Here is a 16321-nt window from a genome sequence, read left to right as displayed (position 1 = left end):
ACTTTGTGGAATGAGCTCAGGAATGCAAGATGTCTGCCATTTCTTTTTTTTTTTTCCTTTTTTTATTTTGAGCTCTGAGTCGTATCACATGTTGAAGGCGACAGGCTTTGAAGATAATGCGACCCCGTTGGATGCATGCGTGGCACGGTGCTGGCACACGGATGTTTGCGGTCACCCACCTCCACATTCCCCGACGACGGCCTGAAGGATTCACAGACAGGAACAAAACCCTCCCTCAGCAGTTATTCGGCTGGGGTACGCAGGCATCCAGTCAAGCCACCGAGGTGGATGGAAAACTTGTCACCTGAAAAAACAGATTGAAATATGCACCTTGTAACCTCACTGGAAGGTAGCTAACAACAAAAACAGTGATAAAATTCAGTGCGGTGTCACCGTCTGATAGATGCAGAGTTTCAGAGAAGATAAAGAGCAGGAACACTGACCATATCGCTTCAATGTCCCATTTAAGTTTGGCTTTCATTAGCTGGAGCTAAAAATTCTTTCCACGGTGGAAAACAATGTACTGTATACAGTGCATTGACTGTGTGGAGAAAAAAAGGAAAAAAGCTTTAGGCCTGCAGCACATGTGGGTGAAATTTCTTGAATTAAAACAATGTTTTAAATGCAAGAAATGAGAACATTTAAATGTGCATGATTTTACACCTGTTATCCTCTGACCCACCCGAATATATTCAACACTGCTTCGAAAACAGGGATAGGATCTTACTGTAAAAGAGTTAATAGATAATCATCAGTTTTTAAATCAAGACAAAAAAAAAAATGTCACATGCAACGTCAGTGCAAGCTGAAATTTTTCCACTTAGACTGCAAATAACCTGCGACTGGAGGATACATCACTGGGAATTTTCCACTTTCCACTCCTTTGACGTATTACCCAATACAGCAACGTGAATGATTTGTTTTATGCACACTTTTACATATGATCGCCTATCATTTGTCTCATAATAATGTTATTGTCTATTAATCATTTACCAGTGAGGAACGCCAAAGACTAGCCAGTTAAATGTGACGATTCCTTCTGCCTGTCCCCAAATAGTTCACACTGAATTTGGAAAACGAGCGCTCAGATTTGTAGCTCCTTCCTCCTGGAACCAACTGCAAAATCAACTAAAACTTGATTGATTACTTCATGCTGATGTCAATTTAAGATTTTGGGTTTTGAATTTAAGGAATTTGTGATGAATATTTTTGGAGATAAAATTTATCAAATAATTCAGAAGGCAGCACAGATTAAATTGATTGGTGATTATTTAACATTTCCCTGATCTTATTGACCACTTAAAGCTTTTACACAGGGATCCATATTAATTAATCACTTTATCACACTCACTAATCAATGTATGCAAAGTGTAAAATTGGTCTCTCAGTTAGTGAGAAACACACTCTACCTAGTAAGCTAAAGCTATTCCACAAAGGCAGAAACAATTAGTTAATAATAGAAGTGTATACGCGTCTTCTAAATTCTTAAAATTAGTCTAAATGGATATTAAAAGTAGAAAACATCCATCCACTTCCATTTCCCCAGCCACTTTCTCTTGCTCTTCCAGTAGTGGGCACCGATGAGTTCCCAAGCCAGCTGAAAGATATAAGAAAGAGGAGCAGCTCTACTCTGAGTCTGAGCTGCTCACCCAATCGCTAACAATGAGCCCAAATGCTTTATGGAAGACACTCATTTTGGCTGCATGCATCAAATATTTCATTTTTTCCTCTCACTATCCACAGCTTGTGGTCATAGTGAGGGTACCTGTCACTAAGCACCAGTCATAGGCAGAGGCCTTTTACATTTAATAAAACATTAATATTTTGTGGATGTATAAGTCTGATAATCCAACAAGCTAGGCCCATGTGATCAAGCTATTTTAGCAGCTAAAGCGTTTTTAATGTGGTTACTTATGACTAATAAAATTGATACCTAAAAAACAGGCAGCCATTCACACCTATGGCCAAATTCTAAGTTAATCTAACGAGCACATCTTCTGGCTGAGGAAGAAAACTACAGTACCCAGAAGCTCTGTACTCACAGGCACAGAGACAACATATATCTTCAAACCAGGAACCTTCTCCCTGCGACGGGTTAACAATTTCAAACTAGAAAATAGTTTTATAACTAGACATATCACAGTGGCACATATAAATATACAGCTAGGATCATAAATGAGCCACTTGAATTGAATTCAACTGAGCTTTATTTAAATAGCACCAAATCACAACAGCCACATCAAGGTGCTTCAGTACCAATGATAAAAACGACCCCCTGTGAGCAAGCACTTTGCGATGGTGGGAAGGAAAAACTCACTTTTAACAGGAAGAAACTTCTGACAGAACCAGGCGGTTCTGCCAGGGGGGCGGCCATCTGCTGAGACAGGTCGTTTGGTGATTGGAAGGAGAGGGGAAGAAAAAAAAAGAGTGCTGGGATGTCAGGACAAAATATAGACTAAAGCAAAGACTAAAGTTTACTGACGTGATGCAGAGGTGTATAAACATGTGGGGAGTGAAAAGAAGACTCAGTCGGAGCCTTTAGAAGCTTAATGACGGGGTGGGTATGGAGTCACCTGAACTAGCCCTAACTTTAAGCTTTACTTTTCCATAAACGTTTGAGTCCAATCGTAGAAGCAGAGAGGGTGTCTGTTTCTCAAATCCAAACTGGGAGCTGGTTCCGAAGGAAAGGTTCTGCCTCCCATTTTAATCAGTCGTTTAATCCACTCACTTGCTCCACAGAAACCTCCAAGAACCAAGCTGCTTGTGGCATCTATTCGCATATCCTGTAGTCAGATTATGTATCCAGTAGCCTGACGTTGTCCTCTTGTGCGGTGTTTTTGATCCTGACTCTAATTGCCCTCCCTCCCGGCGAGACTTGCCCGTGTTCTGGATGTTTCCGCTGTGAAAGCCCTTCTCCCTGACGCGTGGATAGAGCTGTTGTGCTGGGGGTCAGAGGGCAGCGGGGTCGTGGGTTAACACCACAGGCTGCTCTACAACAACAAACAAGTTGTCCCAAAATCCCCAAAAGGGAGCTGAAAGGCTTCACTTTCAGGTCCCATAAATCCCATCACACCCCAAATAAACAGCTAATTTTTACGCTCAAGGCGCCACCGTGAATGTCTCTTTCAAAGCCGCTGATGAGTTTGCGAGCACGTGGATCTCGTCTTTCACAAGACAAATCTATTTTCCACGCTGCCGTCAGCTCTACTGCATCTCCTCGCTCTGTATCTACAGCATTAAAAACGGGTAATGGAGTGAAACACGTCGAGCTAATGGGGGATGAGGGTGAGAGGCCTGATCCGCTGACGGAAGAAATGTTTGCTCGGCGATGAAAGCTACGTTCTGCCTGTGGGATCAGGGTGTCTGTTTGTGCCCCTGGAGGTGTAGTGAACTGCACCAAATTCCCCGCTGATGATGCGATCTTCAATGGAGAGGTTAACAAGTTTGACCCCAAAGGCCTCATGGTCAAAGACAGACAGACAGGCAGACAGACACACAAACATACAGGACGCCAGCAGAGAGGATGTGTAGAAACTTAAGCTGTGATTAAACAGCGTACAGGAACATGTAGCACAAAAATGTTAAGCTATCTGAGCTGTTTTGTTTCTTAGCGGTGTTGGCAGACCACAAACCTGCGTCACACAATGTATAGACAGCTTTAGAGTACACTGATCACTGCTGAAAAACAGTATGATCATTTCCAGGATTATTCCATTAGAAGTACTTTGTAAGAGAAAACGAAAGTCAGAAAAAATAAAATAAATAAATAAATTCATAGACTAATTATTTATGAATGAATTAATGATTTAGGCAGTTTTGATCCTGATGCCTTGAAATAATGGATCTGTGGTCTCATCTCTTGTAGAGCACCTTCAATAATAAAAGTGGTGATATCTGATGGATGGAACAATGATTATGCACTCAAACACAGTCACCTCAAGCTGCAAAAAGCTGATCACTGTGTAAAATGCTTGATAATCTATTAATCAACCGAGATATGAGAGATGTTTGGACTATATCTGAGCTACTTTTGGCACTTTTGATCTTTCAAGTGCCATGTGGGTTAAACCTAATGACACATCTGATCTGGCAAATATTAAGTGTGTGTAGCAGTCAATACGTTTGACTTGATTCATGCACTACTGCCCGGTCACTATAATTATTATTTGTGTGGTGGATCGGACACAACAGCAGATTAGCATATGTACAAGAAGAGGAGGGAAGCAAAGATTTAACCTTGTTTATAGAATTCATTGTATACAATGAATTATTTAACCTGCAAATATTAGTGGACATGAGCGGGTGAGAAAAATGAACAGGTAAAATGGAGTTTTGTCATAAACTTCTACTTGTTCGTTTAACCATTTTTTACTTCTTTGAGTTCATTTCCAGTTTGTTTGTTTTTTTAAATAACATTGTAGTAGGCTGAAGCTGGGCAATTAATCAAATCTCAATCTCAGGCAGGATTTTGGCCTTCAATGAGTCTAAAAACACCATAAAAGAAATAAAACTATGACTTATTTGCAGTAACTTTCCTTATAAAGCTTTCATTTTGTCCTGTTATAAATTCAGCATTTCCTTTTCTTTTACAGCATTTCTAAAAGCTCCAAATCTCTTATCGTTTATTTCAAATCAAGCCAAGATGACTAAAAGAGTGTTTTTGGTCCAACTAGAGGAAATAAAAGTCATAAACGGTTTCAGTCGGCAATTTTTTTGGATGGACTGTTAAGAACTGAATCTTTCTTTGTCTCTGGACGTTCAAGGCCCCCCAATTTTCTCTCTGTGGCAACAGTGCAGGCCCCTCGAGCCGGCCAAGTCTCTTGCCACATGGGCCTCCTGTTTCCTCTGTCTGCCACTGAAGACTTTACCTATGGTAAAGTTTTCAGGCTGGTAGAAAATCATGCAGTAACACGAGGTCACACTTATGATGAAGAACAGCTGCTAGTCCAGACTTAAAAGTCCTAAGTTGGACCAAATATACTGAAATATTCAGCTACTATTCACAGGCAACAAAATACTTCAGTTTAATATCAGAGGCTGCTAAGAAAAAGAGTAATTAATCACAGCGACAAGCATGAAGTCACAGAATGTACAGCATTTCTCTATAAAAAAAAAAACTTCAAAGCTTGACTGTCTTCTTAATCCAGTGATTAATTCACTAATTGTTTCAGCTTTTGTCTCTTTATCTGATAATGGTTCATTTATCAGGGAATTATTAAACAATTTACATGACAGGCTGGAAGAAAAAACTACACAACAATGATAGATGACTGAAATAAATGTGTTTGTTTTTTACTGTAGTGCATTTGTTTAGACAGGCGGATATGAAGCAGCCAAGGCCTCCAACCCTGCCTCGGGCTTCGCTCCAACATGGAGACCTAGTATCTCTGATCTTGACAAGTTCGGTGTTCCTAGTTATTATCTTCCTTGCGGGTGTTAGTATGACTCCACATCCAGGACCAGGGGCTAGCTACCCAACTACACTGTGATCACATGCTCACAGAACCCCTCCACCATGATTCATGAAGTAGCTCCTCAACATCAAACTGAGCCATTTGAGATGGTTTAGGCATCTGATCAGGGATTCCCCTGGTCACCTGTGAGGTGTTTAGGACACGTCAAACTGTGAGCAGACGTCAGAGCAGACTCGGGACACACTGGAGAAATTTTGTCTTTCAGCTGGATCGGGGAGGCCTCTCTATCCCCTCAGAAGAGCTGGAGTAGATGGCTGAAATTCCAGGCATCTCTTCCTTAATTACTACCTGCAACCTGGATAAACAGAAAACGGATGGATGGATGGATCTACCCTCTGTAAAACCCTGAAACCTCTTTTTGCTCCAGGATCCCAACAGCAATGCATGAAGCAGCTCCTCCAGTGTTGAAAAAGGCAGCGCAGTCAGTAAAAGCCAGCCCACACCTCATTTGCAACAGTCACACTGATGTAGCGTCACTACTGTTGTATTCTGCCTAAACAGGTTAGGTCCAGACTAAACTGGCAGTCAGTGATTTAAAATCACAAACAATACACTGAGAAGTTAAGGCTGGCGTGCAAGGGAATAATCATCATCCATGCACATGGATCTACTGCCCTCTACTGGGAAAGAATATTTGAAACAAACGCAGAAGCAAAACCCCGCAAAAACATTTCACCTCCCTGTACGAGCCATTTAAAGCCACTTGTGCAGTGCTCTCGTTACACAAAGATCACAGGAAATGAAATATACTCAGCACAAAGTGAGCAAAGGAAAGTCGTTAGGCTGTGGGACAGTGACATTTGATTTTTACGTGCAGCCATCACCTTAGAAATTAACAGCACCGACTGGAAATTCAACAATAAAATAATTAACATGAATTCAAATGTTTATTTTACCGCTTTATCTGCAACAATGATGGATGTTACTGCTGTATTTGTGTCTCCTGTACACATTTATAATCACGTTTTTAGCATCATCTGATAACGGCGCTGATTGGAGCAGCGGCACTTTTGCGATCCTTTACGCGCAGAAGAGTCACATGACCCGTTTAATCCAATCCATTACGACCGATTCATAATATTTTTGGTTCAAAATGTCTTGATATAATTCATAAGACACATATTTGACATATTATACTGTAGGTCAACAAGTAACAACAGTTTAAACATTTAATTACTTTCCGACACGAAATGTTTATGAGAGAAAGTTGATAACCACTGTGGTCGATGCCCATTATCTCCAAATGGGGTTTTAAGTTTTCTCGAGTCAGTTAAAGCTAAGAAAGACTGGCTATGTTTAGCACACCCAACGGGTCACTTAAAATAATGCTTAATATTCAATATATGTCAAACACAAATAGGTTTCAGCGCAGCAGAAATAACCTGCTGATAATAAAAATGGTAAACACACAAATAGTGACTGACTCCAACTGCTGCAAACACTCAAAGATGTTTCACCTGTGGGTTTCACTGTCCCCTCTTTATCCCGCTGAACAGGTGGTTGAAACCTTTAGAGAGCAGCTCTTTCACCTCTTCCATCATTTTTATTTCGTTTCACTTGAGAGATGAAAGTTTTCCGACCATCTGTTGTTGGTCTGTTAGCTTGTCAGCAGGCTAGCAGGCCACGCCCACCAGCACCTGGCTCTCCATTTTTATTTCTCTTTTGCTCAGCGGGGTCCTCCAAAGTTCATCCTCTCAGTTCAGTCATGAAACCCCCTCCGTGCAGCTTAAAGGTCAAAGTTCAAAGAACCTGTGGAACCGGTTCCCAGTTTGGGTTCAGGAGACAGACTCCTTCTCTAGTTTTGATATTGCCATGAACCTTTTCCTTTCCTAAAACTTCAGGTTCAGACCTTTATCTCCCTTCTATTGCATGTCATTAAATGTCATCTCTCTCCCACAGCTTGTGTTTTGGCCTTTTTCTCCTCTCTTTCGCCCCTCCTCCCTGAGCCTGAGTCTTTCTGTTTAAAAGGGGTTTCTCTTTCCCACCTTCGCCAAGTGCTCCCACAGGAGGTCGTCCAATTGTTGGGGTCTTTCTCTCTAACATTTTAGGGCCTTTACCTAAAAACACCCTGAGGCAACAGTTGTGTTGTTGTTATACAAATAAAACCTGTATAGGACTGTATATATGAGTATTATTTATATACAGTCTGATTGGTTTACATGAATGTTGCAGCTGTATAAAATATTCTGATTTTATCATCTACATGTTGTACTTTTTTATTTTATTGTATCATGATCACATTATAAATTCGGTAACTGTTATGAGCTTAAGAAGACAAATAACTAATGATGTAGAAGTCTCAAAAACCCTCAAAAACTCACGTATCAAAAATGACACTCTTGGCTTTAAAGGGTTAAATTGGAAAAGTAAACCAGCTTTCGCGCTACAGCTTTGCACAACCATTTTTACCCCCTAGATGGCAGCATCACCACATGGATCCACAGTATGGTTAGTCTGTATACAGCACAGCGGCAGGCTGCTGTAAAAGCCTTTTTGTTCATTCAAACAGAAGCAGGCAGCCTTGAACTCCTTTACATATGTGTTGACACAGAATTTTGAGGCTCTGTGAGGCACACACACATACTTTTGAAGGCTAAAACAACGTATATTTTCCATTTGATAAAGTTTCAAATGTGATGTAATTTCCTTCAGGATTAATAAAGTATTTCTGATTGTGAATGTTCAAACAGAATTTCTGCCCAATTGTGACAGGGAAGTCACCGAAACAGGATTTGCATCAGTGTGGCACGCAATGTAAAAACACACACACACACACACACACACACACACACACACACACACACACACACACACACACACACAAATGTAAAACACTTAATTTAAAGTGCATTCTAATTATTAAATGCAGAAGAAAAATACTGCATCCATTATTGCTGCTCCTGCTGAAAGGTGTATCCATCATATTAATTACATAATTGGTCAAAGCGAGGCTAATTTTAACATTTTCTTAATGTATTTGGCTAGTTTAATCAGAGCCCCTGCATATTTTATAAGTCTGTGTTTTTATGTAATTTCTTAGCTCTTTCCAATCTGCAGGTTGCTCTTCCAGAGTCACCTTGTCTGACCGTTATTTTAACAGGATGCCACATTTTTGTGCTTCCTTTCTGTTGCATGAAATGTGGTTAGAGGTGCACTTCAGAGCTTTCAGAAAAGCCTCAAAACCCTTAGTGTGAGAAACTCCTTATTTTATTGTTGTTATTTAACCTCCTGTTTAAAGTTTTGAATCATTGCAGCCTGGAGATAAGGATAAGGAGACTTATTTTGTTAGAGAATTCACTCAGGAATCTCTGATCCACAGATAAGCTACTTATCTGTTTGACCTTTGACTGAATTTGAGCATTTCAGCTTTAAGTTAAAGGAGTTCAAATCACAAAAAAAAACCTCTTTTATTGTTTTTCCTTCACGACAATACAAATGGATATCTGCTGTTTAATATGAGCCTGAAAACTGGCCTGAAACATCATGTAATCCATCTGCGGTGTGTGTTGTCTTTTCCCAGTGTGTTGTCTGCTGCTTCACGCAGGTCTCTAAGAGAGAGATTACAGAGTCTGGGTGAGTCAGACTGACAGATGTGTCATCAGGTGAACCAGCCTGACTTCGGCAGCAGCCACAGCTGAGCTTACCGTCCCTCTCTGACCGTCTGTGCCCTCGTTCTGCAGCCCCCGTTATTGTCTCCTCTCACTCTCGCCCTCCTTTATCCTCTCCATCCATCTCTCTCCTGCCGCTGTTCCCTTCTGTCTGTGTCCTCCTTTTTACGCCTTTCACCCACTCCCTTTCTGTGAAGTCCCTGCCCTCATTTCCCTCATGTCTGCATCCCTTTACTCGCTCTCATTTTGATTTGTTTGTTTTGATGTGGCTGGCTTTGTTTTTGTCCCTTAAAGAGCTCAGGGTGGGATCCTTTCCAACCTGAAGTGCCCCTGCTGCTGCTACTGCTGCTGCTACTGCTGCTGCTGCACAAACTGACTGAACTAAATGGCCTGAAAGAATACCAGTTGAGGATGTAGCACGCAGACAAGCCATTAAGTTATAAAGTATTAAACGCAAATGAATGAGAAAAAGCACCAGCGAGCCATAATTATACCAAGAAACACTTAGATGAAACAACTCAGGGAGCTCTGCTGCTACAAAAAAGGAAAAGAAAACACTGAAGGCTTCATTTCACAGCCTTCCTGTAAGTCTTTTAAAGAAATTAAATAAATAAAATAAGATCAGTGGGTGTGTGACAGACAGACGAGATGGATCCACTGTGTGTTTTGATGTGAGCAGAACAAAATACAGCTTGTGGGCTTCTTTGTAACTGAAGCCTTGCTGCAGAAAAAAAAAAGAAAAAGAGAGAGAGCGAGAGAGAAAACTGACAGGAAACAATTTGTTGACTGCACCCGCCTTCCTCTCCTGCTGCAAAATGTGGGACATGACAGTACAAATCACAATTGCATAATGGATCTAGGTCAAACAACAAAAAATGACAGACCTGTGGAAAAGCAGCTCAAAACAAGGGAACTTTGGGAACAGTTCAAAGATTTTTAGGCAAAAGCTAAGATGCAGCTAGGAGCCTTTCATCCACCTTTAATCTGAGGATTCAACAAAGTAAAACGCCATAAATGGGGATTAGGATGACACCACAAGTCTGTGCTTGTGATTCCTGCTGCTGTAAAGTGATGTTGTGCACGTGTGCTTGTGTGTGTATGTCTGTTTGTGTAGGGATACAAAAGAGGGAGCGGGTGGGGAGGGGTCACCAGTGGACAACAACAGCTCTTTTCATTGCTGTCAGTATATCCGGGTCAGCTGTGCGGGAGATGCTGAGAGTCCTGCAGCTGTTGGAGGGAAGAACAGCAGAGCAAATGAGGACGGAGAAGGAATAGCAGTGTGTGTGTGTGTGTGTGTGTAAGTGTGTGCGTGCTAATCATGTTGTGGGTACAAAAATCAGTTTTACACAGGCACATTGTGGGAACCTGCCTCCTTTTTTGGGGGGCAAAAAAAGTCCACATAATCATAACTAGAGTATGAAGACCTGGTCTGAGGTGAGAGTGTACCTCCGGGAAATTAAACAAAGATATAGACAATGTTTGTGTGTGTGTGTGTGTGTGTGTGTGTGTGTGTGTGTGTGTGTGTGTGTGTGTGTGTGTGTGTGTGTGTGTGTGTGTGTGTGTGAGAGAGAGAGAAAGAGAGACAGAGAGAGTGCATGTGTGTCTGTTGAATGAGGAGATCTCCCCTATACAGCTCGAGCAGCCAATCAGCCGGCTCACTCTGACATAAAACCTAAACAGAGGCGAAAACAAAGATGGCTTTATGCCAGAAGACGACAGCGTCTGCTTACTCAAACTATTCCCTCCGTCTGTTATTTGGGTTTAAGCATGTGATATGACACCATTTGAATAATCCACACACACATAACCTCGAATATGAAAAACTCTGCAGAGCATCTTCCCCTCTCATACACTCTGAATTTTGGCATGGAGCTACATCAGAGAGCCACGCTGTATGAAATTTGTTGAAATATGTGTGAATCTTGGTGCGTATAGTTGCTTTTTCCTCCATTTCTGTATTTTTCTTCTTTTTTTTATTTTCCCATCAGCACTCTCCTTTTGTGGTGTCACAGAGTCTTGCTGCTGTTGTGACAATAGTGGTGAGTCATGCTCTCAAACAATGTGCCAAATTTGTCCATGATTAAATTCAGATTTATTATGCACAGTGACTCAACTCGACACTTTGATCTTCGATCTTTATCCTCTGTATCTGGGCAGAAGGCTTCACTAAGACAGACGGTAATCAGGAAAGGCTTTTCAGAGACAACAATAAGGAAAACTCATATTTTAAACTGTATTGAATTTTCCAGGAAACTAGTCCTGTAAGAGCTAATTTCTTTAAAACAGCGTATACTCAGAAGTGCAGGGAGGCCACGAGACTGTTGGGTAAAAGGTTTAATTCACAGAAAATGATCACAATGTTGGTTTAAATATTCAAAATGTCATTGCATGTTGAAAAATAATCTTCAAGTCTTTAAGCTGAGCTAACTAGTTTCGATATGAGAGTGGTCTCAGTCTTCAGAGTGAGCTCCCAGGAACATCAAATTAAGCGTCTTCCCAAAATGTTGCACTATTCCTTTAATACGTCTATGTAGTTTATTTAGTTTGGTTCTTATAAAGCATTTGTTCTTTATGTGATGGGCCGAGTGGATCAGGATTTTGTTTTTAAATCTTGTTTTCAAACACAAAATCCTTCATGCGTCAGTGAACATTTGCTGTACCCATGAAGAGATGCTGCGAGTGCACAGTCGGGCAGTTTTATCTTATTAAGCCTTCACTCTTCTGGAGGATGAGTCAGTAATAAATACAGTGGAGGGCTGTTTTTGTGACAGCTTGTTAGAGAAGCTGCCAAACAAGCTTTTAGACACATTCTGCAAGGTTCAAAAGTGATTCATGATCAATCAGGTGAGTGGTTTCAACCAAAATAACTTTTGAGAGGTCCTTTGTTATGGTTATCCCTTTCACCATTATTCAGTTCTTTTATATTCAGTCTTTGGAAAAAGATCTAATTAACCTCTTAGAAATTTAACTACCATGTTTTTTATCTTCTAGTTGGGGCACCTAAATACTGGAACTTTAAACACTAGTGGAGAAAAAGCTGAGATCTGCTTTCATTAAATGAAGGGATGGTGCCGTTGACCTGACCGTCTCTGGGGGATTTTTGTCCTTCAGAGGTGCTGAGCTGGGGGATTTTACCACCGGAGGGAAGGAATGAAGAGTCTGTTTGACAGATTTGAAGACATCAAGGTGATCTAATTTTGCTGCTTTACTATCCTCTCTGAGAAGCTGATGTAGCCGTCCTTGAAAAGATTGAACTCCTCATATGTTAAAACTCCCCATCTGTGCACTCATGATGTCCTTTTCCATTCACTGCGATTATGGACAGTGGATGATACAGGCCGTATTTGGTGTACAAACATATGATATGATTTTATTCTCATCGCCAAGCAAACATTCACTGGACTTATAACAAGATAAATTATTGAATGTATTAAAAGATTCAATATTTCAGTTCAATATTTGTTTGAACTTGGTGAGAGTTACAAACCTCTGTGTCACGGCTAAATCTTTTTACTGTGCACAGGATTGCAGCCCGGTAGCGCTATTCACAGCTTTAATTGGATGATAGAGTGGTCGGCAGCTAAATTTATCTGATGTGTTTATTCTTGGACCTAAGCAGAGAGCATTTTACACTCTGATTAACTTTCTTCATGGAAGCAGGTTAGTCAGAATATAAAAGGAACCTGAGCAAGGGTTTAATGTTTAGAATGAACCTGAATTCCCAAAGAATTTAAAGGGGGGTCTACTGTAAGTTAAAGGGGAGCCTTCATAATGATTTTCAGCCTCAAATAGTTTTGCATGACTTAGAGTTCAAACTTAGTCTTTTTTAAATATCATACTCGGCTTTAGTTCAGACTCTCAGTTCATCTCAGTTGAGCTGTTTTGGTTCCCCACCCTTTAAGACAATGTTTTTTTTCTGGTTGGTTGCCACTCACTATCAGAAAGTCTAAATAGCATGTGGGTGGGGCTTCTGTGCTCACAGCCAGGTAGAAAACAGCATAAAATAAACTGTCTGGAGCTCAGGACAGAACCTTCATAACATTCATCACAGGCAACAGTGGGCAATTAATATTCCCAATGGGCCACGTGAGAAACTGGGAACATTGTGGAGGGCTGCACCAAAAAGCTGAACTCAGTTCTGCTTAATATTAATTATGTGTCTGTTTATAAAACTGCTACCAGTAAGACAATGAAAATGTAGTAGGCATGGTAACCAACATTCCCAAAACCAACTTTGACCAAAATGTCCATGTCTTTGCAAAATTTAAAATACTTCTAACTGTATGCAAAGGACTGCTGTTACTCTGCTTGTTCATCTGCAGTTTTTATCCTGTGTTTTCTTGTTCAGTGAGATAAGACTAGTCTGCTTTGGGCTTGAATAAGTGAATTAAAGTCAGCTTCAGTGTCTGAGGTGGATTTGTGAAGGATAGTTACATTAACAACAAATGAAAGATCTGCCCTCCATTCTGCATCTGAGATCTCGAATGTCTTTCAATTTTTTCTTATGAAGCTCTCAGATTTTTGCTCTCAGGTCCCAAACTCCTTTAGCACTTTGCCCAGGCGTAGCCACCAGACAGCTGTGTGGTAGCCTATGTCACCGTGCTCCTCCAAAACTTCAAACTGTGATTCAGCGATCTTGTCCTGATGAAGTTAACTATTTTAGTTACAACAAGAGCAACATGGTTAATTTTTGGCACTGACTCACACAGCACCTGCCTGTGAAAATACGAAAATACCAGTTTTGGGTTCATTCCACTTCATAATAGCAACATTTTTTCCTCACAGATTTGGACAGCCATCTTTTGTAACACCTGCCAGTTTGCCCATTTCAGCCGAAGCGTTTCCAAGCATGCACTTACCTCTGTGAACGAATCGCTCCATGATGTAGGGCCTTTCATTGAGCACATTGCTGCCAGCTCCTGCTTCATTTCAAACTTTCATTATCCCGTGTGCAAAGATAAGTAACTGGGATGTGCCGTAGTAAAGCCAAAGAAGTCAGAATTGTCCATTTTGTTTTCCAGTTGAAGCTCCAGATTTCCTCCATTGTCATTGATCTGTTTTATTACTCTTCACCATGGAAGGGGGCACGTTCTCAAATCAAAGTCCACCAAAATAAATAAACTGATAAACTGATAAACTTGATAAATTGATAAACTCCCCCATTAGAAAATGGTTTACTGTATTTTGTGTGATTGTGAAAATCACAAAGCTGATAAAGGTAAAGCACACTTTTTTCTTTTTCATGTGAGCCGACATCTTCCAGGAATTGCAATCTCACATCCTTTTCATAATCATCAGGTCCAAGACATTTACAGTGAAGCTTACACACATATGTTATATAAATCTTTAAAAAATATCAGTCAAACAAAAGCAACAACTGATTTGTGATTTCCCACAACTGCCAAAAAAACAGTTTTCTGATGGGGAGTTTATCAAAGAGTGTTTGTTGGTTTGACGTATACCTATATGTGTTTGAATCCTAATTTCACACACAGGTCAGTGTGGGGGACACACAGATGTGGCTCGCAAGAAATAGAATTTAATCTAAGGGGACAAATAAACCTAAACTGCACCAGGGAAAAATCACCTCTCTGCAAATATGTGGTCACATTCTCACAGTAACATCTAACAGTGTTTCTAAACTCCAAAGACTTCACCTCTGTCTTGTCTTCACTCCTCAACTGCTTGTTTATCTTCCGCCTGCTTCTTCCCGTCCTCTGCACAGTCCCTCCTTATCTCTTTGGCCTATTATTACTTGTTTAAAACTCTGGTTTCCTGCAATCCTTCATCTCTGAGGAATCCTTGAGATACAGTCTAAATTTATCCTCTGTTTTCCCAGAAAGTCCTGAGCTCTCCATTGATGCCAAAGTGCCAGGGAAAGCCTCTGAGTCCCTGGCATGGAAAATTAAAGAGTGAGCTAAACAAATGCACGGAAGCACTTTCCAACAGGAAATCTTTTTAAAGACAAAATTAAACACATTTTTAAGTTGCAGGTATATTTTGTTGTGTTCAGTGGTCAATACATTATGAGTGCTAAGTTTTTATAGAACTGTTATTTTATTTAAAGATACAAAGTTATAAAAGGAGCAGTAAAACAAGTTAATAAGGCATTAGTTCTGCAGTTGTAACTATTAGGAAGTTGGTAATAAGACTCAATGGGATTTTACAAAATCTAAAAACAATACTTATTAAAGATTTCTAAAGCTTTAGTAAATGATATCTTTGTTCTAGTTTAAAGTACTCGCAAGCACTAAAAAAACCTTTGGTTTCACAGCACGTGGCTTCATGACAAAGATAGACAAAAACTGTACAAGTTATTCTGCACGTGACTTCATTTCCTCACATATAGATCCAAAACAGTAGAAGAACAGAAGATATTTTATCATCCTTCCTTCCAAACAATGTATCCGATCCTCTTATGATCAACAGCTCAGGCTGACAAATGACCCGCAATACAGGATGGACACATGAAGACTGTTGCATAATACCAGCAGACCTGCCTCCACGTGAGGGAGGCTTACTCACTGTAACCCACAGTAAACCCTCGCAGGTATAGGTTACTCACTGTCATTTCATCATCATCATCTGATATTTCATTTTCTCTGTGATTTGATTTGTGTCCAAAGGGTTATTCATCTGAGGAATGTCACGAAAAAGATTATCGTGACCAGCAAGAATCGCACTGCAGCAAAAACAAGGCAGAAAAATACAATAAAAACAGTAAACAGGAGCAAAGGCTTCAGGGATGTGCTTCGTGTGCAGTTTCATATATCTGTGAGGAGGACATTTAATCTAACGATTTTACCTTAATGTTCCTATAAATCAACACCAACCGATAATTTTAGGCCCCCTCTTCCTCCTGTACTCGACACTTCTCTCCAAGCTTCTGGGAGACTATTATACAACTTCATTCAAGTCATTACACCTTTATTGGCCCGAATGCATTCTGCACCATTTGCGGTTTATGTAGCTGAGAGCGTTTATTAGACAATCCCATCATTCAGCAGGTGAAGTGCTGCTTTGCGCAGAGTTGGCAACAACATTTGTGCAAATGTTGCTTTACAAACAAATAATACTACAGCTGCTCCTGCACTGCCACATAGACCAATAAAGTAGCACTTGCCTGACTGTGCTGCTGTTTCTGAGCCCGGGTTGTGTTTCTCTGCAATTTAGCTTCATCACAACTTTCAGATGTCTTGAACACACAAATTCAACTTGAGAAAACACTCAGAAGGTTCA

This window comes from Pelmatolapia mariae, linkage group LG22, assembly GCF_036321145.2.
Source record: "Pelmatolapia mariae isolate MD_Pm_ZW linkage group LG22, Pm_UMD_F_2, whole genome shotgun sequence".
NCBI lineage: Eukaryota > Metazoa > Chordata > Actinopteri > Cichliformes > Cichlidae > Pelmatolapia > Pelmatolapia mariae.
The sequence above is the reverse complement of the archived record's forward strand: the minus strand, read 5'-3'. Positions refer to the sequence as shown.